The sequence below is a fragment of the Cylas formicarius genome, unplaced genomic scaffold, assembly GCF_029955315.1.
Source record: "Cylas formicarius isolate icCylForm1 unplaced genomic scaffold, icCylForm1.1 PGA_scaffold_10__41_contigs__length_53128322, whole genome shotgun sequence".
NCBI classification, from domain to species: Eukaryota; Metazoa; Arthropoda; class Insecta; order Coleoptera; family Brentidae; genus Cylas; species Cylas formicarius.
In genome coordinates this window covers 26,366,283-26,389,696 of record NW_026844214.1, presented here as the reverse complement: position 1 = coordinate 26,389,696, position 23,414 = coordinate 26,366,283, and the positions used below count along the sequence as shown (strand labels likewise).

At 34.0% G+C, this 23,414-nt stretch overlaps 1 protein-coding gene and 1 long non-coding RNA gene across 4 annotated transcripts in view; one reads left to right on the top strand and one right to left on the bottom strand.

Moving 5' to 3' along the window:
• The window catches only part of LOC132707988 (uncharacterized), a 511,366-nt gene that overhangs the window by 272,829 nt on the left and 215,123 nt on the right, over window positions 1-23,414 (top strand). The window lies entirely within an intron of this gene.
• Window positions 3,345-14,813, bottom strand: LOC132702863 (uncharacterized). Its single transcript, XR_009618979.1, has 3 exons — window positions 13,699-14,813; window positions 6,860-7,032; window positions 3,345-5,207 (listed from the first exon to the last, which is right to left on the bottom strand). It is a non-coding gene; the product is annotated as an uncharacterized LOC132702863 (long non-coding RNA).

Below are 23,414 nucleotides of genomic sequence, written 5' to 3'. Positions count from 1 at the left end.
GTGTCAATTCCCCTATTTCTACTATAGGCAGTATATACAAATTTTTAACAAATGTTTCGATGTGAAATTTCACATTGTTAAAGCCAAATCAAATCTACCCTTTGATGGTTTAATAGGAAATGATTACCTAAAAGGTCATGAAGCTACACTTTGCTTCAAGAAAAATGTGCTTAAGTTAAACTGTATACCCAATATTAATAAATAAATATTAAATTGAAATGTTTATTATCTAGAGCCTCGCTCAGAAACCATTATCGAAATTGATATCTGAAGGTGTTTGCCCTAATATAAAATTTTTAATAAAAGTCACTCACTACTCTCTCAAACGCTAATAACAAAAACTTAAAATTGAAGAAATTAGATTATTTTTAGAACCATATAATGAAAATCAGTCCCTAATTCTTAACCTAAATCCAAATTCCTACTGTGGACCGTCTTAACATTTTAATAGAAAACCTAAAGTTAGAACATTTAAATAATGAAGAGAAATCTTCGGTTCTAGATATCTGCGTAGAATATATATATATATATATATATATATATATATATATATATATATATATATATATATATATATATATATATATATATATATATATATATATATATATATATATATATATATATATATATATATATATATATATATATATAACTTGCCAAATGATCATTTAACCTCGACCAAAGCTATAAAACAATATCAGTCTGATCCTACCCCAATAAGTTCAAAAATTTATCGAAGTTCATAAAACAGAGGTTGATAAACAAATAAAGAAAATTCTAAAACAAGACATTATATGACCCTCTGTTTCTCCTTATTGTAGCCCTCTTTGGGTTGTACAAACGGCACAAGTCAGATCGATCCGCCGGCGGAACGACGCAGGTACGATCCACTGCGTTTTAGTTTTGCGTTTAGTTACGTTTTTCTGAATAGATAAGAAATAAATAAGAACTAAAAATTCAGATTTTCACGAAACTACATATTTGACAATGTTTTAACAACATGACAATTGTTTTGTCTTTATCAAATGTTTGATAAAGACACGGTGTTGTCGAAACAATTATCATGTCAAAATATATAATTTCATGAAAATCTTAATTTTTAGTTATTATTTATTTTGATAAATGGATTTTCATCAAGTAAAAGCCACCTCAGTTCAATTCAGTTAAATTTCGGGTTACAGTTTGTTTCCAACGTTTGTAAGGATTTAATCGAGATTTAATTCTTCTTACAACATTTTTCATAGTTTCTGCGTTTACACTTTGTTAGTTTTGTTTATTTGGTAAGACTGGCAGGATTTAATGAATTTTTAAAATTTTCTTTGATTCGTTTATGAATATAGCCTGAATGTCTAGAAATTGATGAATTGTGATTTTCGTCAAGTATCCTTGTAAGTTCGTTTTTTGTTTTAGGCTGGATTAATTTTAATTTTCTTTTATTTTTTTTTAATTAATACGACTGTGATTATGTTAAATAAAAATCTTATAAGTTCATTAATCTTTTTTTTTTATATAAATTTTGGATATTTTAGATTTTAGTAGTGTTTCTTTAAGATTTTTGAGAGAATAAAATAAATCTTTATACTCAAATTTATCGAAATGATTAAGTTTCGAAATGCATATGAATTAATTGGTTGCTTTTATTTTTGAAAGTGATTACGTCATAAAGATTTATTTCCTCTGGAATAGAGCAAATGTCTTGGGTTGCTCTGAGGTTTTCATAGCAAATATTATTTCGGTCTAAATCTAAATATAGTTAAAAACTTTCGGTGTGATAAATTGTTTTAGCTGCTCATCCATCCATCCTGATAACATTTTCGTGCAGAGAAGAACGTAGAAATTATATCCCTAGGGTCATTTATGAGTAACACAATACCAGATCCACTGTGTGTTTTACTATTGAGAGGCTGTGTTCGTTTGACAAGCATTTTATACTTCTGTGACTCCTGAGCCCGAAGCTTATGAGCAACTGAATTGCGCTGTATTGATTGATAACATTTATATTGTAGTGTTACCATTAACATCATTTTGTCGTTGATTAGAATGATACCACAAACAATTATCTTACTAGTTTTCAACAACGATACGCAAGTTTTAAAAAGTTATAAGAGACATCGGGAACTTTTGCCATCGCCAATGAACTGTCTTATTGTTGACCTTTAAACTGTGGGAAAACAAAGGTCATAATAAGTTTAATTGAACATCCTAATGGTTCTATTCAAAATCTTTATTTCAAGTTAAATACCAGTATTTGAAAATGCTTCTAAAACCATTCAAAGGAATCAATTACTATAGATTTAAAAATTAGGAAAACAACATTCCTCCATCCGAGAAAGCAGGTGCAAGCAAGCAAAAATATAATACAAGAATGTTTTTGTATGACTATCCATAGAAATATAGATTGCTTTTACTTGTGTCCAACATATTCTCATATTCCAAAACATTTATTTCGTGGCAATTTGATAATGTTATTTAAATAGGATTATTTGAATGTACGTCATGTTATAACGATTTCACTTTTGATAAATTCAAAGAAATATTCTTCTTTGAAAGAGAAGTACAACTTCTTAACAATAGATAAAGGGAGTGAAGTCGATACCGTCAACCTTTTTCTTTAGTTTCATATAATTTTTGGTGAAAGTAATGAAAAATAAATTTTCTCCAATTACCAAATATTTAGATTCATTGGCCTCTAAATTGTTTGGTTCCAAAGAAACTTCTGTTAAACCTGGGAATCAGCAGCATATGGTTATGAAAGACGAAGAATCTGAGGATCGAATTAAATTAAAATTAAATTTAAAAACCCAAAAGACGAGTCAATTGAATATATTGATGATACATCATCAATCTCTTTCGCAAAAGGTAAGTTGCTCACCGGGAACCCATAATTCTAATCTTAAAAATTCCTTCGGTTTTTGAAGAAATTCTCGATACAGCTGTACGAGTTATACTGCACATGCAGACTCCGGCCATTGCCGAAGATTTTCCGAACCCGAATGTTCACGAAAATTCAAAATTCCCTCAAAAGTGGCTTATAAGCGGCACTACTAATTACTCATTGCTCATTTCGATAAGGTGAGTATATTTTAAATTTATCAAGGGAATAATAATAGTTGAAATAAAAATGAACTGACTTGGACACATCATATCCGGAAAACTTTTTGACCTACTATTTCCTCTGAGCTCTCTTAAATTGAAATTATTTTAGACAAATCTTACAAAGTGCTTTTTTATTTTTCAGACGAATCTTAATATAAATTTTTTAACTTTTAACTTTTGAACTAGTTGCAGATTCATGAAATTGTACAACACAACGAATATATAATTAAGTTTCTGATTCGTATAAAGCAAAAGGAACATGTATTGTATCAATATCATTTTCCACAACATCTATGTCAAGTTTCCATTTCGGATACTAAAACTAAGTAAATTCCCAAAAGATAAAAGTTCTGTTGTGATTTGTTTAATGTCAGAAAGATGTTACAATAAATGGTATATATTGTAAGTCTAATGCGTAACTGACACCCCAAACGTAATTATAGTGAAAGAAGATAAGGTATGTTTCTTTTGCTAGGTTTCTTAAAAACTAATTATTTAAAGCTATACTCTCGGGCAAAAAATTCCATCATCCAAAAATTTTGGATAATTTTTAATTTTCCATTCGATTTTCAGGATTTTTTGCTAATTAGTAAATCGATTAATTTTAATTGTTTCTTGTTATTTTAGTTTTTTTTTGTTTTGGGCAGTATCATAGGGACTAAAATAAAACATTTTTTTATCAAAGCTTCAAAACGCCCTGTGGGAAAATTTAGGTTGATAATGTGGGTTTCAACTTGTTTGCTATAATCCTTTATGTATCCTAAATCTTTTATTTTTTGAATAAAACCATTATCACTACTCCTTGTATGAGACAATCGACGGTGGCTAAGTATGTCATTGTGGTGACAGAATGTTTGGCAGTTGCAGTAGAGCAATAATTTATTTAGTTGTCATCATGGTATTAACTACCGCAGAGATAGGTCGAATTGTTGCCTTAATTACGGATGGCCGTAGTAAAAGTTATGTCTTCAATACTCTGAGAATTCCTCGGTCTACAGTTCGAAATGCTTGGAATGTGTATTTACAGACGGAAAGCTCTGACAGAAGGAGATAAACTACTGCAGCGGATGATCGCTTTCTCATATTAGTTCTTTAAGATATCAAACATCTACTGCTGTGCCTCTAATAAACAACCTGTAAATGTAAGTAATGTAACAACTATACTTAGAAGATTGGCGGAAGCAGTGCTTCAATCCCTTGGGCTAACGAGTGAGATTGTAGAAGAAAGTGCGATTTACAAATCTTGTATTTTTTGAAAATGGAGCTCTAACATCATTACATATCCTCCAAAAGGTTGTTCCATTTTACATTAATGCATGATAATAGACCTCACATTGCACAGACAGCATGTAACACGAGTCTCAGTGCCATTGAGCATATGAACTTAGAGCAGCCGTAGCATATGAACTTGGTAGCACCCTGGCAAGACTTATGTTAGCCGTTGATGGAAGAATGTCAGGTTATTACTATCCGATATCTAATCACGAGGTCTACAAGATGTGACTGTTGCGAAAGCTATTCTTGGAATACATAAAAGATTACATCAAACAGTTTGTTGAACAAATTATCCTCCAAAGTTTTCTCAGAAGTAATGAGTTTGGAAGCTATGACAAAAAACAACACTTTGATTTATCCAAAATTTTATGATGGCAGTATCTGTATTCTATTTCAATAAATATTTTTTTTATAAAATAAAAAGTGCCCACTGTTTTTGCAGTTTTCTTAAACGGAACACAAAGAACAAAATCTTGACTTGTACTTTGGGCTTCATAGGTACGACCAGGTCCAGTTGCAAAGCTACTGGATGGAAATGCAGTTCCCTTAAGTGAAGCACAAATAAGAAATTCCTGGTTTATACTTTTTGCTTTATGGGTAAGACCTAGCCCATCAAACAAGTAGAGATATGTATGCTCTGGGAGAATCCCACTCCTCTACTTTGGTGGGCGTGTCCTCCTTCCCCACGACTCCCTAGCTCCCCCACAATGGCTGTAGACCCCGCCGACTTGACCCATAAGCAAACACCAATGTAAGAAAAGCAATGGCGGTCCCAAAGGTGGCAATGAGACTTGATATGATCATATTGTTCGCCTGACCATCAGCAATAATATCTGCAAAACAAAAACTTTTCATTAATAAAATAGGATATTAGAAACCATATACATTTTTTTAATTTACTTATTTAGTATTTACAAAATTAATTTATCTATCTTATTGATGATTTTGATTTTCTTTGCTATTTTATTTTTTTTATTTTATAATATTTTCAAAATTAATTTTATTTTTATTGATGATTTTCAGATATCCCAATTAACCTGACTGTTTCATCAATTTCTTTTATTTATTGCTGATCCTTGAGGCTAGTAACTTATCTGTATCTACCCTCTAATCTCCGATCAACCCATGAAGCAAACTCGAAAGCCATCTTAACTAAAAAGTCGCTGCTACTACTACATAAAAGTGTGTTTCTGTGGTAATCTCAACAACAATGAAAGCTGGACGCTCATGCTAAATACTGTAATGCCCTTCTCCGCTAATGCTCTAGGAGACGCTATTTAACCCCGTTCAAAGAAAAACTTCTACAGTCCAAATAGCCTCTCTGAACCCCACTTAAACGCATCACTTTTTCACTGTGTTGCAACCTTCAGACTAATATTACGAACTAACTACGTATGCCATACACGAGTCGTTCTCTTTCCTAATTTTTTATGCGCTACATCAACGAACAGTATTTGAACTTTTCTGTGTGTGTATTTTGTTAGCCACCTTAAAAATAATTTACCAATTTACTTAAATACTTGATTTTGTAAAAAGGCATGCGAATCTAGCCGATGATTTGCATACTTTTCATTCACAAATGGTGCAACTATTATTTTTAATAATAATTCATCTTTCGCTATGACACGAAAACATCGATTTTTTTAGTTCTAACTTTTATCACAGTGCCTCCCTTTAGTCTATATCTGTTCTTTAACTAAATCCCCACCTTTTGAAAAACCAACCTCTAAAAACAGTTAATTTTCTCTAATATAAATTTATACGTTTTCCGCAATGTGTGTGAATATTTTTGCTAAATCATTTAGTTATTCACTACATGTCTTAATAAATATTTTAAAAATATAATTCTAATGATATGTGTTTACGATTTGAAGATACGAAACTTTCCCCAGTTTTATAAATTACCAAACTACGCCCCCCTGGACAAAATCAGGTCAGTCAATGTCATTAATTCTACCTGCGATAACGAATAATATATTGTTAAGTAAGGTTTAATACGCATAAAATTTAAGTAAAAAATAATTGAAATGAAACTCAATAACATCATAAATTATTTTAAACAATTAGAATTTGGCTCTAAAAATTGAAATTTTCGAGACTCTACTAGGTGTCTACAATAAATTTTACTATTATTTTCAATGCTGTGACACAACGATTTTCTAGTTCTGAATTTGATCAGGGTATATGACCATAGTTTACGCCCACTCTAAAAGCCATCCAGTCTAAGCAGTGAGAGTTATTGAACGCCCGTATGTATTATGTTCAAAAGAAACACCCTCTGGGAGGCGATATTCGAAAGTCCACCTATATTACTAACATTGGCCTACCAACTCGACTACCACCTACTACTTTCAATAGTATTAACACAAAAAAGTAGGTGGCATTTCTATAATACGTGCAAAGCTTATGTGAAATTGACTGGAAGACAGAGTAATGCACCAATATGTTCCCAAACATATTTCCATAGCATTCCGTAAGAGGTTACCTTCAAGTTTTCTCATTTAGTCAGTCAAACCATCAAATGGGAAATTCCAATCCAACATATGTAGTGGTGGAAATATATCAGTCGCCTACTTTACCGATGGTACCCGACTGGAGCTTCTGTGTCTTCTTTACCCGCGCCGACTTAAAAAGATACTGGTCTACGTCGCAATATTCCTGTAAAAAAAGAGGTTCTATATTTCCATAAATATGTGTTTTCAAAGCAATGTGGCGACGACTCTGCTGAAACTTTCCATATCTCGTGTCCCCATTGACTGGTTGATTTCATATATGAAACCTCACCTCGCACGGTTTTAAACCTATTTAAAAAAAAAAAAACGATGCAAGTCTTGTACTTATCGTATCAAGTAATATGACAAACTTATATTTTATGGCAAAAAACTTATTTCATCACCTCCAAAGGGGAGTAGGGGCTCCTAAAGTATGGTAGGTACATCTCTTAATTCGATCCGGATCGTTAACGCGACTCAAGATTGTTTAGTTAAAAAATTAGAGGTGCGTCTTGGACAGCCTGCTATTAGCGCCACTATACTTGATAAACATTAGGGCGTCACTGGTATACGCTTTTCCATATACTTATTCGCTTTCAACGCTGTTAAAGCGCCACCAGCGTTGCCGCATTTGTTCTTTCAAAAAGTGCATTCATTTTTTAGATATTCTCGAGGTTCACGTGTAATGTATTTTATATGAGCTCCAGTTAAAAAATATATATTAGAATGTTTGCGTTTCGGAACAGGTCCAGCTTACCGGAAAGCCGAAAGAATGATCCGTCGTACTTGTCGCGTACTTACGGATCGTCCTCACAGAGCACGGAACATCCAACATCCGGCCCAAAAAACGCGGCAGATACAGAATGGAAACAAAATTCCATATATATTTAAAAGATCTAAATCAATATATTACAATAATTAAACCACATACACAAGTAAAATACCGCTTTCGACTGCTTTTTAGCGCATTAATTACCACCCTATTTTGTAATTGTACTAATTGATTTTTTTATTTTATGTATTATTTAATAATAACTTATTATTTTAATGTCTATCTTTAAAGAAAAAGAACTATAACGGAATTATGTGGCACTCCATGGGGATCAAGTGGAATTCAGAGGATTTCCAAAAATTTATCTCTCGAAGAAGAATTGTGGTGTACACATAAGGATTTTTAAATATATTTTTCTATATATTGAAGGTATACGTATGTGTAGCAGAATAGAAAAAAAAACACACACACACAGCGCAGTAGTATTTTTTTTATCATATTTATTCTGCTTTTGAGGGCAGTCGTTACATGGAATCTTGTAAACAACATGACTTTTTTTCCCATCCGGTATTTTGTCTTTTAATTTGCTGTAGTTGTTCTTCATTAGATTAAAACCCTTGTGAGCAACAGTAATGTTGTGGTTTGCAAAAATTTTGATAAAAACTTCTGACATACCCGGTATGAGAGACAAATAGGTGTTTTTTTGTTTTTCCTGTTTTCTAGAATTTTTTTGGTTTTCGTTGTAAGAAAGATAGACGCGTTTTTTGATGATATTGTTGACTAGTGTTTCGGGATAATCATTTAGTTTGAGTGCCAGTTTGGCTTTTTCGATTGCGTTTTTCTGAAATCCGGACCAAAAAACTTGATAGAACGGTCAGTCAGGCAAATAATAACAGATTTAGGAATAATGTCGGTGTTGCATTTATAATGGTTGTCAGGGAATTCCGTCCAATCCCGGCGCTTTATGATTTCTGTGTGTGTGTGTGTGTGTGTGTGTGTGTGTGTGTGTGTGTGTGTGTGTGTGTGTGTGTGTGTGTGTGTGTGTGTGTGTGTGTGTGTGTGTGTGTGTGTGTGTGTGTGTGTGTGTGTGTGTGTGTGTGTGTGTGTGTGTGTGTGTGTGTGTGTGTGTGTGTGTGTGTGTGTGTGTGTGTGTGTGTGTGTGTGTGTGTGTGTGTGTGTGTGTGTGTGTGTGTGTGTGTGTGTGTGTGTGTGTGTGTGTGTGTGTGTGTGTGTGTGTGTGTGTGTGTGTGTGTGTGTGTGTGTGTGTGTGTGTGTGTGTGTGTGTGTGTGTGTGTGTGTGTGTGTGTGTGTGTGTGTGTGTGTGTGTGTGTGTGTGTGTGTGTGTGTGTGTGTGTGTGTGTGTGTGTGTGTGTGTGTGTGTGTGTTTCCCGCCTTTTAGGCATTACATCGCAGAAAGAGGAATTAGCTGCTGCTCTTCCTTCTGGTAGCTAATATTTTATATTTTCTTCTTTCTTCTAGTGGACATTTGTTCTTCTCCTCTCAATAGAACGGAGTTCCGTAAGGACTTCCGTGACAAACGAATTAATAGCATTCCAGGCAGCTCCTGATGACAGCATTGCTTCTACTATTGTCTCTGGTTGAATGTTCTTCTTCAAGTTCCTGGGCAGGACGGGCATTCCGGTGAATCATCATGCTTGAAGCGATGAAGATACGTCCGAAAGCATCCATGTTCTGGCAACATCTGCGTTAGATAATAGTTGGCCTTGCCATGACTCCGGTTCAGCCAAAAGTCGATCTTTGGTATGAGACGGTATGTCCATCTTCCGTTTGTTGCGGTATCCCATTGCGATTGCCATCGTGTGATGCTGTTCTGCCGTTCTTCAGCTCTAAGTTCCTCGGCACTTAGTGTAGTTGACCTCTTTCGTTGGTAAAGGTTCTGTCTTTCCTCAGCTAGAATTCTGAGTGGCAAAGTTCCGGAAATGACACACACTGCTTCCTCCGATATAGTGCGGAAGGCGCTGGCTACTCTTACAGCACTTAGACGATACACTGGTCCAGCCTTTCTCCATGACTCTTGCAGCTTCAACGCAACTGCCCAAATGGATATTCCGTAAGTAAGCACCGATGTGACAACTGTAGTAATCTTCTGCTCTGCTTTGGGCCGCCGACGTTAAGCATCAGTCATGCAAGACTAGCTCTTACTACTGATGCTTTGGCACTGATGTGTTCCACCTGTTGTTTGAAATTGAGTTAAACATCAAGCATCACGCCCAAATATCGAATATACGGTTGTGATGTTATTTCATGTGTACCGACTTTCAGCTTGATGGTCTCTACTGCTTTTCTGCTGGTAATAAGCACTATCGCAGTCTTGTGCTTCGCCAGTTGGCGATTCATTTTGTTGATCCACTGGTTGACTTTGTCAAAGGTTATGTCGAAATATGGTTTATCTCGTCAAGATGTTTTGCGACGATCACTACGGCTACATCATCTGCATACGCTACTAGTTTAACATTTCTTGGCAGTTCGTGTGTGTGTGTGAGTGTGTGTGAGTGTGTGTAGGTGCGTGCGTGCGTGGGTGTGTGTGTGCGTGCTTGCGTGTGTGTGTGTGTGTGTGTGTTTGTGTGTGTATGTGTGTGTGTGTGTGTGTTTTTTTTTTGTAAAGAGGTACGAAAACACCATCATCGTAAACTCTGCCGCCCATCTTGCGGCAGATATCGATAGGCGGTAGTGTGGAGATTTTTACCCACTAAAAAAAACATTCCTCTTCCCCTCCCCCGCAGATGGTACGGGGAGGACTGGATTGGAACCGCGTTAGCATTACATCAATCCAGTCCGTGCTGCGCCCCATGGCGCCTACTTTTGGCTACTGGTCCCTTGCTGAAATTTTATCTTTCAGAAGGCGCTGTGAGTAGGTTGCAACAGCCGACCAGTTTCCCTCCTGTTCGATCATAGACGTCACCAGACTTGAGAGCCTGGCGCCTATGATCTCTTCGGTGCTACTTCTATGGTCCTTCCACTGAGCACACTCGAAGAACGTGTGTTCGGCGTCGTCAATTTTATCAGGACAATACTTACACATAGGGGTGTTGTGTAAGCCCATCCTAAAAAGATAAGCGTTGAACTGTCCATGTCCCGTCAGTAGCTGGATCAGATAGAAGTCTGTGTCCCCGTGTTTTCGAGAAAACCAGATATTCATATTCGGAATCAGACGCTCCGTCCATCTGCCCGTCCCCCCCCGTCGTCCTGCTACTCTTGCTGGGTTTCCGCTTTTATCCTTGTTTTTGCCTCCTTGAAGTTGTCGAATTTCCTTTTAGCGTCATAGAGCTTGGCTCTCTCAAACGCTAATAGGTCGATAGGCGTTGCTCCCGCAATGACCAGCTGGATACCGTCTTGCTAGCTTTCTGGCATGCACTATCAAAGTGTGTGAGTGCGTGCGTGTGTGTGTGGGTGTGTGTGTGGGTGTGTGTGTGTGTGTGTGTGTGTATGTGTATGTGTATGTGTATTTGTAGGTGCGTGCGTGCGTGTGTGTGTGTGTGTGTATGTGTGTGAGTGTGTGTGGGTGCGTGCGTGCGTGGGTGTGTGTGTGTGTGTGTGTGCCGATCCGACGCAAATAACAAGATAACAAAAAAAAGAAATCGCGTGAGGGCGAAATGTGGAATTAGCATAGCACAAAGACTTTAACATCCCATTGTCAAATATATGGGACAAAAAGATAATTAACAATGGGAGCGTAACAACACGGAAATCATACTTCGAGTGATTGGGTTCGAAACTAAATTGTTAAAATAGTACAATTACGCCGTATATTCTGAATGCCGGGATCATTAAATCACATTCTTGCCCTCCATGTCATTTAAGTAAATTTGCACACGGGAAACTGATTTTTAACTGATATTTGATAGAAAAATTTGCAGTATTGAACCCTTGCAATAATAACAGCTTATTCTTATTCTTCAACATTCAAATATAATGCTTAAGTTGTTCTTGGGTTAAGGTTGCTCAATAATAGCAAAATTTAATAGCTCAATCTAAATTAAAAGTCAAATCCACTTATAGTAATAGTGTTGAAATTAGAGCAACAATTAAATAGACTCTTACCAACTAATAATGGACATAAAGTTCTAAGTCTAAATATTCTCATGTCAGTTATTTCATATTTGAAGTTTCTTAGTTCATTGAAATTATCAATAAATTAACTAGTAGTTAAATATCGTTGGTTATTATTGATTCCTATAACGTTGCATTATTACTAATGGAATATTTGCAAGCATTCCATTTTTATAGTTTTGGAAGTGTTGTTTTAACTTGTAATTGCTTGGTTTATAAGCTACAAAACATATATTTTCGTTCTCCAAGTTAAAAATAAGTGAGTTTCTCTCCTATTCTCTAAGTAAATACGTAAATTATGGATACATATAATCAAAGTTGTATTGCAGGTCTTGTTTACTTAAGCAGCTCTAATTGTCCAGCTCCATACAATGGAACCTCAAACATAAATTACTTCATTATTCGTTTAAACTTTCCGCGTGCTAGAGATTGGATAGTATTTGATGGTGCGTTAAAAAAATTTATATGGGTCTTATCAAACTGAGATTGAAAAAGATATGAGCGATAGCTGATGCCAGCCTGATGCTACGGTCACGCAGCTCAACAATTTTGACATATTCATCAAAATATTTATGGATATTTAGAACTGTTCTAAGTACGTGTTAACAGCTAGCTATGTAATGGGAAAAGATTAGTTCATTGCTGAGCTACTCAAGTACCAAAATGTCATTCTTTTCAATTCGAAAACCTTTCTCAAAGCGCAATACCGTAGGACATCAAGTTATGGAATAGACCGAAGTAAGCTGCTCTCAGAACAATCTGTTGGATAACTTTCTGTATAGATCTGAAATCTGAAATGTCAATGCCAAACCCCAGCAGAGTTATATTCAACAGATATAAGAAGGTTATTTTGCCGCATGCTAAGGTCAATTTTTGAGTTTTTTTCTTGTTGTTTATGAAAATCATTTCTGTATAGCACTCAGGGTCACTTCAACTTTATTCAGTAGAATTTGTGATTCCAAAAACGGATCTCTGTGGAAGATCATGGCGCATAAGCCCTTTTTCTGCCATGCCATTCGATATATTGAAAACGGTCAGCTAGTTATTAAAAAAAAAAAAAACTGATCTGAGAACATCGCGACAAATTTGCTATACGGCTCTTTTTTTCTTTATCGTCGATCAATCATCTGGAATTGTCACTTGCTTGGCATTGATAAATTTAATGAAATTTTAGAGAATCAAACGAGTCTGATGTGTTCACATTTTTTTTTAAATCTCATGAATCAGTCTGACAAGCTAACGTTTTCATACTTCCATGCGAATTAAAAACATTGAAAGTTTAATCAAATAATCTTCTAGTAGATTGATTAATTTTTATATTAGAAAGAAAGGATCTAGATATGAAAATGTATATAATCCATTAACATACTTTGAAACGCTTGGAATAATTCAAAGGAACCCGAATGGAAATAAAACATTCGAAAAAAGAAGTCGGCGATCGCCGCGTTTTTGCCAGTGACAAACATTGGCATGCCGAAAAGGACTGAAACGGATGTAGGCCATTTAATCAATTCGAAAAATCCAGATGTTTCTTTTATTCTCTCGTTGACGCCCCTACGAGATTGCTTCCTTAAAAACCGGATTTTGTAGAATGAAATCGAAGGTAAAAAATGCTGCTGCCATACGTGCAAACGCACTGGTTCATTTCAAAACGAAATAAATTTTGAGTTTTTAGACATACAATGCAGTCGATTTCGAATTTTTATTTGTCAACCTTTAATACATTTTTCGACTTCAAAAACTCCCATTTCATAGCAAAAGATATGAATCACAAAAATCCCAGGAGTTTTTTAAAAAGAAGGAGGATAACTTGGAAAGTTAACTTTAGGCATTAAAAGGCTATTCGGCGAAGTCTTAAGAGTTTTCTAGAAATGTCGTATTATAGCTATAAGAGCTAAAAAATTGCTACCGAGGCAGACATCCTATGAATATTTTAGAAAAATTTTCTTTTATTAAAATTTTGTGGCAACTGATGAAGTTATAACTCACATAAATATCGAGATTCAATTTAATTTTTCACAGCAGCTGCCACTTCGACTAATTGTTAGCATTATTGGTTCTTCAATGTATTCTCTAGCATAATATCTACTTTCTCCATAAAAACCCTTTACAGGAAAAACTGATAGTGTTTACTTTAAAAACCATTACATTAGGTGCAAACGATATTCTGGTTAGTTTTGATACAGACTCCATTTATAAAACTCTCATTACAATTTCAGATTTAACCGAGAAACAACAAGCATCAGGAACAGCAATGGATCCTTCATTATCATCAGCCCGTTGAGAAGAGAGTCTTCGACATTTAGCATGTAAAACTAAAACTATAGATAATGATACTTTTATTGGCATCATATTTAAGCATTCCTCCGAGATTTTCTCGACCATTAAAACTCGATAAATCCTAAGATAGGTTCTCTCATTCTTAGATATTCTTAGTCTATATTCTATTCTTAGTCTAGAGAAAACTTACGCACACAGGCCGAAGCCTTAATGCATTATCACATCGTCATCCGGTTCAGAAGTTAGCGGTTATCAACTCCTTTGTTTGCAGAACCCTAAAACTCTCAAACCCAATCGCTGACTCAAAATTAAAACTCTGCGCTCTCTCTTCTCTCTCAAATAAGAGAAGTGTCACAAAATATACTTATCTGCAACCTCCCAAAGAAAATAAACCCGAAAGCTAGTGTGGTCCTTCTCTACATTCAGAACATAACTGACCACATATCAAAAGTTGTCAAGAAACATTATGTTATCACCAGATTTACCACTTGTCCAAAAATCTCCCAATATTCTCGATCTGTTAAAAGCAAAACTCGGTTTGAGACACCGCAAGAATACATTGAAGAGACAAGACGAATAATATCTACTAGGCTAAAAGAACACCAGAAAACCTGTAAGTCTACGACAAATAAACTCATCTGCAATTACTGGACACAATCCTGAAACCGGATATCAAATCTCATTCCACCAAGTTTTTACACGTAATCAATTCGTTGAACAAAGAAAAATCCGAGAATTCATAAAATTTCTGAACCACGAAAGAAAATTAACCCCAAACTAGTTTCAGCTAAGCTCTGAAGATGCCAACAGAATGACCGGCGAAACGTCAGCAAATTTGATTCATCAGCAAGAGGCACATTATTTGTAAATAGTATAAGGATTGTGATTGGTAAATAATAAGCTGAAGTTTATTATTATCTGATAATTTATTCAAAACTGTGAATTCAAAAAAAAAAACATAAAACCTATTTATCGTCATCACTACTAAAAAAAATCAACAATGAATAATTTGTTATGTTATGTAAATAAACATCACGAATTACTAGAAATTTAAAAATATTTAAATAAAAACAGTATTTACTTTTTTGTGTGGAGTTAGTATCAGTATTACTTGCTAACAAATCAATACCCTCCCCTAAGCAATAAGGGATTTGTATTACAATTAGAATTTTAGTATTAGACGAAATACAAAATTAAATCGTAGTCAAATTTTTAGCGACTTAAAACATCGAGTCTCTTCGATAATCTAATTTTTATTCTGCCATGAACTTAGTTTCATATTTCGGCCAGTGTTCATTGTGCAACTAAAATTTGACTGCTATTTTTACTTTGAAATTTTATGAAATAAGTAGAACTTGGAAATTATGTTCCGCTCATTATTTATTATCAACAAAACTCGGAGACGGCGAAAGAGGCATCGTATTTCTACTTTCCATATTCGAAGAAGTGTTAAGAACTGCTAAAAAATAAATGCACGCCAGGTGGTGCGAATACTGCGCGTCTGCAGACAGAAAAGTTAGACTTGCAGTTTGCAGTTCAATTCTTATATTATTGTCATATTTTATTTATATACTATCGCAGTGCATTACTCTGTATATTCTCCGATTAAGACCCCTTGTTAAATAACCCTGATGCATAGCATCTTAGAATAACTATGTCTAAACCAACTGTGTTGAACTCATGCTGTGGTAGCAAATTGAATTTAATGCCGCCATGTTGAATAAAACTAACTAAAAATATGTGATATTCCTAAACTTCCATATGGGTTTTAATTGTCTCTATACTCAATGTTTACAATCTAGACGTGTTTTTGTTCACCTATTATTAGCCAGTTGTGAAGTGCCCCTCTCTGTTTTGAGGACATTTTCGCACTTTATCGTGAGTGCTATTCAACTTTAATTTTGAGCTCGACTCCATAATAAAAGCCAAGGGAACTGAGCGTTACCACGTTTATTTGCTCCTTCTTCATACATAGGATTTTGGGCAATCCCGTAGTTATTGGGTTACTTTATAGTTGTCAGTAGCCCGTTACTGTCTCTCCACTTCCCCTCTAGTTCAAAAATGGGATCTTTCTATCGGAAGATTGGGTTGGATTTCAGTACTCGCGCATATAATACTATGAAAATTTTAACTAACACGAACAGAACACCGGCTCACCAGAGGAACAGATGAATTTTTCTTTTTGAATGTCGCAGATTGCAGTTGACTCCTGGATTCTGAGATGATGGTAGATGTGGTTTAAACTGAAGGTAACTCAGAATTACAGATTGTAACCTTTACATTCAATCACTTGAACTCAAATTAGAGAAATGCGTTAGTGCGTTTAACATTCCTTTTCATATTCTGAATGACTTTTTATATACCCAAAATATTAGATATACCACTTTATTTAGTAAGTTCAAAAATGGTAACCTAAAAAAACGTAACGAATTTAAAATAATGAAAAAAGACATTTTCCTGATGATGTTGATGGTTTCCTTTCACTTGGTTCTTAGTATAGCCTCCCAATTTCACCAACAGATGTTAACAATTTTAGACTACTTTCAGAGGTTACTTATCCAACCACCACATCATAGAGGTTTAATACGTTTGAGAGCTACCACTTACATCACTTCAATCAATTCTATGATATTGATATTCTATATATATGATTCTATGATATTGAGAGACGGACTAAGTTATTTTAAAAAAATAAAAACAAAATTTGTTGGTTATAAAAACAGACAAAGGCAATGTTACAGTGGTCATGGCGAAAAGTATATATGTAGAAAACTCAATGGGGTTCCTTAGTGACACCTATTCCAAACTTCAAAAAGACACTACATCCTCTGTTGAAAATAAATGCAATAACCGAGTAAATAAACTAAAACAACTTTATCGACGAAAATTATGCTAAAAAACATGAATCTGGAAGTTTTGGTTAGTTTGGTTGTTCTGCAAAATATTATTGAAGGGCAACCGAAGACAAGTACCTGGAGAATTGCATCAACTGCATGGAGGATATTAAAAGAACAGTTACATTTATTCCATATACAGAGGGTTCAAGCTCTTTTCACAAGAAATTTTCAACTATGGATGTGTCCCAATGGTTTCGCCGCACCGATGATACTTACTTTTTGTTCAAAAATTTTCTTTTCTGAGTTTTAGTTCATCGAGAGACGCAATTCAAAATTTTCACAAATTGAACTGAGGTGGCTTTTACTTGATGAAAATCAATCTATCAAAATAAATAAGAACCAAAAGTTCAGATTTTTACGAAATTATATATTTTTCATGACAATTGTTTGGACAACACCCTGTCTTTAACGAATGTAATATTTACAAACTACCTGCTACTATATGTACCTAAAAATGACCATAAAACCTTTATTAATGTGGTTGTGAGAATTTAAGTTCAATAAAGGAGAGGTATTTGAATATAACTCATCGTTAAGCAATACGTTTGAATGTCTCATTTTATTAATCTCCATGGCTTTAAATAAATTAAATTTTCTACTTTTTGTGGCTGTATGTAAAATATCAAAATTGTCGTCAAAAATGTGTTTTTCTGTGTTTAAGTGTGTAGCATAATTAGAAACTAGGCTATTGTTTTTAAACGCTTTTTTATGCTCGTTAATGCGTTTCTTGAAGTATCTACCTGTTTGTCCAATATAAATTTTAGAGATCCACATTTCAACCTGTAGACACCCGATTTTTGAAATTTTTGACATTTCGTTTTATTATTTTTAAAAAAATTTCCTATTGTGCTGTTAGTTCTGAAAGCCATTTTGAAACCACATTTTGACAAATGTTTTGACACTTTTTCGCTAGGTTATCTTATGTATGTAATTGTTTTAAGTTGTTCGTTCTCGTGTTGTCTGGATTTGTTTTTTATTTATAATTTTATCTATAATGGACGAATTGTAGCCGTTGTTCAGTGCAGTTTGTTTAATGATATTAAGTTCTTTGTTGTAATTTTCTTTTGAGAGTGGCGTATTAAGAAGTCTGTGTCTAAAAGAGTAAACTGCATCCATTTTGCGTGTATAAGGGTGATTTGAGCTGTTATGTATGACTGTGTCCGTGTGTGAAGGTTAATGATTAACGGAAAAATCTAATTTGTTTTGCGTTTTCGTAATAGTCAAGTCTAAAAAATTAATTTTATACGATTATGTAATGAGTGAATGTAATTTAAAAAAGAATTCAATTGTCTGTCCGTTCCAACAAAGCAAGCAAAGACATCATCCATGTATCTATACCACCATAAAAAACTTTTACTTAAAGGACGTTCTAGTATGATATTTTCCAAATTATCCATAAAAATCTTGGCTAACAAAGGACTAAGTGGGTTTCCCATAAACAAACTTGTTACAGCTCCACCAGTTAGTAAATATTTTAAAGTTCCACACAGGTTTTAAACCAAAAATTGCAAAAAAAAATTCTTTTGAATTAATCAACAAAATTAAAGATATCAAAATCCGTTTTAACGCAACATGGATGTGATAGATATAATAGATTTCACCATAACTCGGAAACAGGTTAACCCATTGGTGAAACAAGACTTATTAGATTGCTTAATAGTATCTTTAGACCAAAATTATTTTAAATTTAATGGACAGTTTTATATTTCTAGGGAAGGTTTGATTATGGGAAACCCACTTAGTCCTTTGTTAGCCGAGATTTTTATGGATAATTTGGAAAATATCATACTAGAACGTCCTTTAAGTAAAAGTTTTTTATGGTGGTATAGATACATGGATGATGTCTTTGCTTGCCTTGTTGGAACGGACAGACAATTGAATTCTTTTTTAAATTACATTAACTCATTACATAATCGTATAAAATTAATTTTTTAGACTTGACTATTACGAAAACGCAAAACAAATTAGATTTTTCCGTTAATCATTAACCTTCACACACGGACACAGTCATACATAACAGCTCAAATCACCCTTATACACGCAAAATGGATGCAGTTTACTCTTTTAGACACAGACTTCTTAATACGCCACTCTCAAAAGAAAATTACAACAAAGAACTTAATATCATTAAACAAACTGCACTGAACAACGGCTACAATTCGTCCATTATAGATAAAATTATAAATAAAAAACAAATCCAGACAACACGAGAACGAACAACTTAAAACAATTACATACATAAGATAACCTAGCGAAAAAGTGTCAAAACATTTGTCAAAATGTGGTTTCAAAATGGCTTTCAGAACTAACAGCACAATAGGAAATTTTTTTAAAAATAATAAAACGAAATGTCAAAAATTTCAAAAATCGGGTGTCTACAGGTTGAAATGTGGATCTCTAAAATTTATATTGGACAAACAGGTAGATACTTCAAGAAACGCATTAACGAGCATAAAAAAGCGTTTAAAAACAATAGCCTAGTTTCTAATTATGCTACACACTTAAACACAGAAAAACACATTTTTGACGACAATTTTGATATTTTACATACAGCCACAAAAAGTAGAAAATTTAATTTATTTAAAGCCATGGAGATTAATAAAATGAGACATTCAAACGTATTGCTTAACGATGAGTTATATTCAAATACCTCTCCTTTATTGAACTTAAATTCTCACAACCACATTAATTAAGGTTTTATGGTGATTTTTAGGTACATATAGTAGCAGGTAGTTTGTAAATATTACATTCGTTACAATTGTCATGAAAAATATATAATTTCGTAAAAATCTGAACTTTTGGTTCTTATTTATTTTGATAGATTGATTTTCATCAAGTAAAAGCCACCTCAGTTCAATTTGTGAAAATTTCGAATTGCGTCTCTCGATGAACTAAAACTCCGAAAAGAAAATTTTTGAACAAAAAGTAAGCATCATCGGTGCGGCGAAACCATTGGGACACATCCTTAGTTGAAAATTTCTTGTGAAAAGAGCTTGAACCCTCTGTATATGGAATAAATGTAACTGTTCTTTTAATATCCTCCATGCAGTTGATGCAATTCTCCAGGTACTTGTCTTCGGTTGCCCTTCAATAATATTTTGCAGAACAACCAAACTAACCAAAACTTCCAGATTCATGTTTTTTAGCATAATTTTCGTCGATAAAGTTGTTTTAGTTTATTTACTCGGTTATTGCATTTATTTTCAACAGAGGATGTAGTGTCTTTTTGAAGTTTGGAATAGGTGTCACTAAGGAACCCCATTGAGTTTTCTACATATATACTTTTCGCCATGACCACTGTAACATTGCCTTTGTCTGTTTTTATAACCAACAAATTTTGTTTTTATTTTTTTAAAATAACTTAGTCCGTCTCTCAATATCATAGAATCATATATATAGAATATCAATATCATAGAATTGATTGAAGTGATGTAAGTGGTAGCTCTCAAACGTATTAAACCTCTATGATGTGGTGGTTGGATAAGTAACCTCTGAAAGTAGTCTAAAATTGTTAACATCTGTTGGTGAAATAGGGAGGCTATACTAAGAACCAAGTGAAAGGAAACCATCAACATCATCAGGAAAATGTCTTTTTTCATTATTTTAAATTCGTTACGTTTTTTTAGGTTACCATTTTTGAACTTACTAAATAAAGTGGTATATCTAATATTTTGGGTATATAAAAAGTCATTCAGAATATGAAAAGGAATGTTAAACGCACTAACGCATTTCTCTAATTTGAGTTCAAGTGATTGAATGTAAAGGTTACAATCTGTAATTCTGAGTTACCTTCAGTTTAAACCACATCTACCATCATCTCAGAATCCAGGAGTCAACTGCAATCTGCGACATTCAAAAAGAAAAATTCATCTGTTCCTCTGGTGAGCCGGTGTTCTGTTCGTGTTAGTTAAAATTTTCATAGTATTATATGCGCGAGTACTGAAATCCAACCCAATCTTCCGATAGAAAGATCCCATTTTTGAACTAGAGGGGAAGTGGAGAGACAGTAACGGGCTACTGACAACTATAAAGTAACCCAATAACTACGGGATTGCCCAAAATCCTATGTATGAAGAAGGAGCAAATAAACGTGGTAACGCTCAGTTCCCTTGGCTTTTATTATGGAGTCGAGCTCAAAATTAAAGTTGAATAGCACTCACGATAAAGTGCGAAAATGTCCTCAAAACAGAGAGGGGCACTTCACAACTGGCTAAGAATAGGTGAACAAAAACACGTCTAGATTGTAAACATTGAGTATAGAGACAATTAAAACCCATATGGAAGTTTAGGAATATCACATATTTTTAGTTAGTTTTATTCAACATGGCGGCATTAAATTCAATTTGCTACCACAGCATGAGTTCAACACAGTTGGTTTAGACATAGTTATTCTAAGATGCTATGCATCAGGGTTATTTAACAAGGGGTCTTAATCGGAGAATATACAGAGTAATGCACTGCGATAGTATATAAATAAAATATGACAATAATATAAGAATTGAACTGCAAACTGCAAGTCTAACTTTTCTGTCTGCAGACGCGCAGTATTCGCACCACCTGGCGTGCATTTATTTTTTAGCAGTTCTTAACACTTCTTCGAATATGGAAAGTAGAAATACGATGCCTCTTTCGCCGTCTCCGAGTTTTGTTGATAATAAATAATGAGCGGAACATAATTTCCAAGTTCTACTTATTTCATAAAATTTCAAAGTAAAAATAGCAGTCAAATTTTAGTTGCACAATGAACACTGGCCGAAATATGAAACTAAGTTCATGGCAGAATAAAAATTAGATTATCGAAGAGACTCGATGTTTTAAGTCGCTAAAAATTTGACTACGATTTAATTTTGTATTTCGTCTAATACTAAAATTCTAATTGTAATACAAATCCCTTATTGCTTAGGGGAGGGTATTGATTTGTTAGCAAGTAATACTGATACTAACTCCACACAAAAAAGTAAATACTGTTTTTATTTAAATATTTTTAAATTTCTAGTAATTCGTGATGTTTATTTACATAACATAACAAATTATTCATTGTTGATTTTTTTTAGTAGTGATGACGATAAATAGGTTTTATGTTTTTTTTTTTGAATTCACAGTTTTGAATAAATTATCAGATAATAATAAACTTCAGCTTATTATTTACCAATCACAATCCTTATACTATTTACAAATAATGTGTCTCTTGCTGATGAATCAAATTTGCTGACGTTTCGCCGGTCATTCTGTTGGCATCTTCAGAGCTTAGCTGAAACTAGTTTGGGGTTAATTTTCTTTCGTGGTTCAGAAATTTTATGAATTCTCGGATTTTTCTTTGTTCAACGAATTGATTACGTGTAAAAACTTGGTGGAATGAGATTTGATATCCGGTTTCAGGATTGTGTCCAGTAATTGCAGATGAGTTTATTTGTCGTAGACTTACAGGTTTTCTGGTGTTCTTTTAGCCTAGTAGATATTATTCGTCTTGTCTCTTCAATGTATTCTTGCGGTGTCTCAAACCGAGTTTTGCTTTTAACAGATCGAGAATATTGGGAGATTTTTGGACAAGTGGTAAATCTGGTGATAACATAATGTTTCTTGACAACTTTTGATATGTGGTCAGTTATGTTCTGAATGTAGAGAAGGACCACACTAGCTTTCGGGTTTATTTTCTTTGGGAGGTTGCAGATAAGTATATTTTGTGACACTTCTCTTATTTGAGAGAGAAGAGAGAGCGCAGAGTTTTAATTTTGAGTCAGCGATTGGGTTTGAGAGTTTTAGGGTTCTGCAAACAAAGGAGTTGATAACCGCTAACTTCTGAACCGGATGACGATGTGATAATGCATTAAGGCTTCGGCCTGTGTGCGTAAGTTTTCTCTAGACTAAGAATAGAATATAGACTAAGAATATCTAAGAATGAGAGAACCTATCTTAGGATTTATCGAGTTTTAATGGTCGAGAAAATCTCGGAGGAATGCTTAAATATGATGCCAATAAAAGTATCATTATCTATAGTTTTAGTTTTACATGCTAAATGTCGAAGACTCTCTTCTCAACGGGCTGATGATAATGAAGGATCCATTGCTGTTCCTGATGCTTGTTGTTTCTCGGTTAAATCTGAAATTGTAATGAGAGTTTTATAAATGGAGTCTGTATCAAAACTAACCAGAATATCGTTTGCACCTAATGTAATGGTTTTTAAAGTAAACACTATCACTTTTTCCTGTAAAGGGTTTTTATGGAGAAAGTAGATATTATGCTAGAGAATACATTGAAGAACCAATAATGCTAACAATTAGTCGAAGTGGCAGCTGCTGTTAAAAATTAAATTGAATCTCGATATTTATGTGAGTTATAACTTCATCAGTTGCCACAAAATTTTAATAAAAGAAAATTTTTCTAAAATATTCATAGGATGTCTGCCTCGGTAGCAATTTTTTAGCTCTTATAGCTATAATACGACATTTCTAGAAAACTCTTAAGACTTCGCCGAATAGCCTTTTAATGCCTAAAGTTAACTTTCCAAGTTATCCTCCTTCTTTTTAA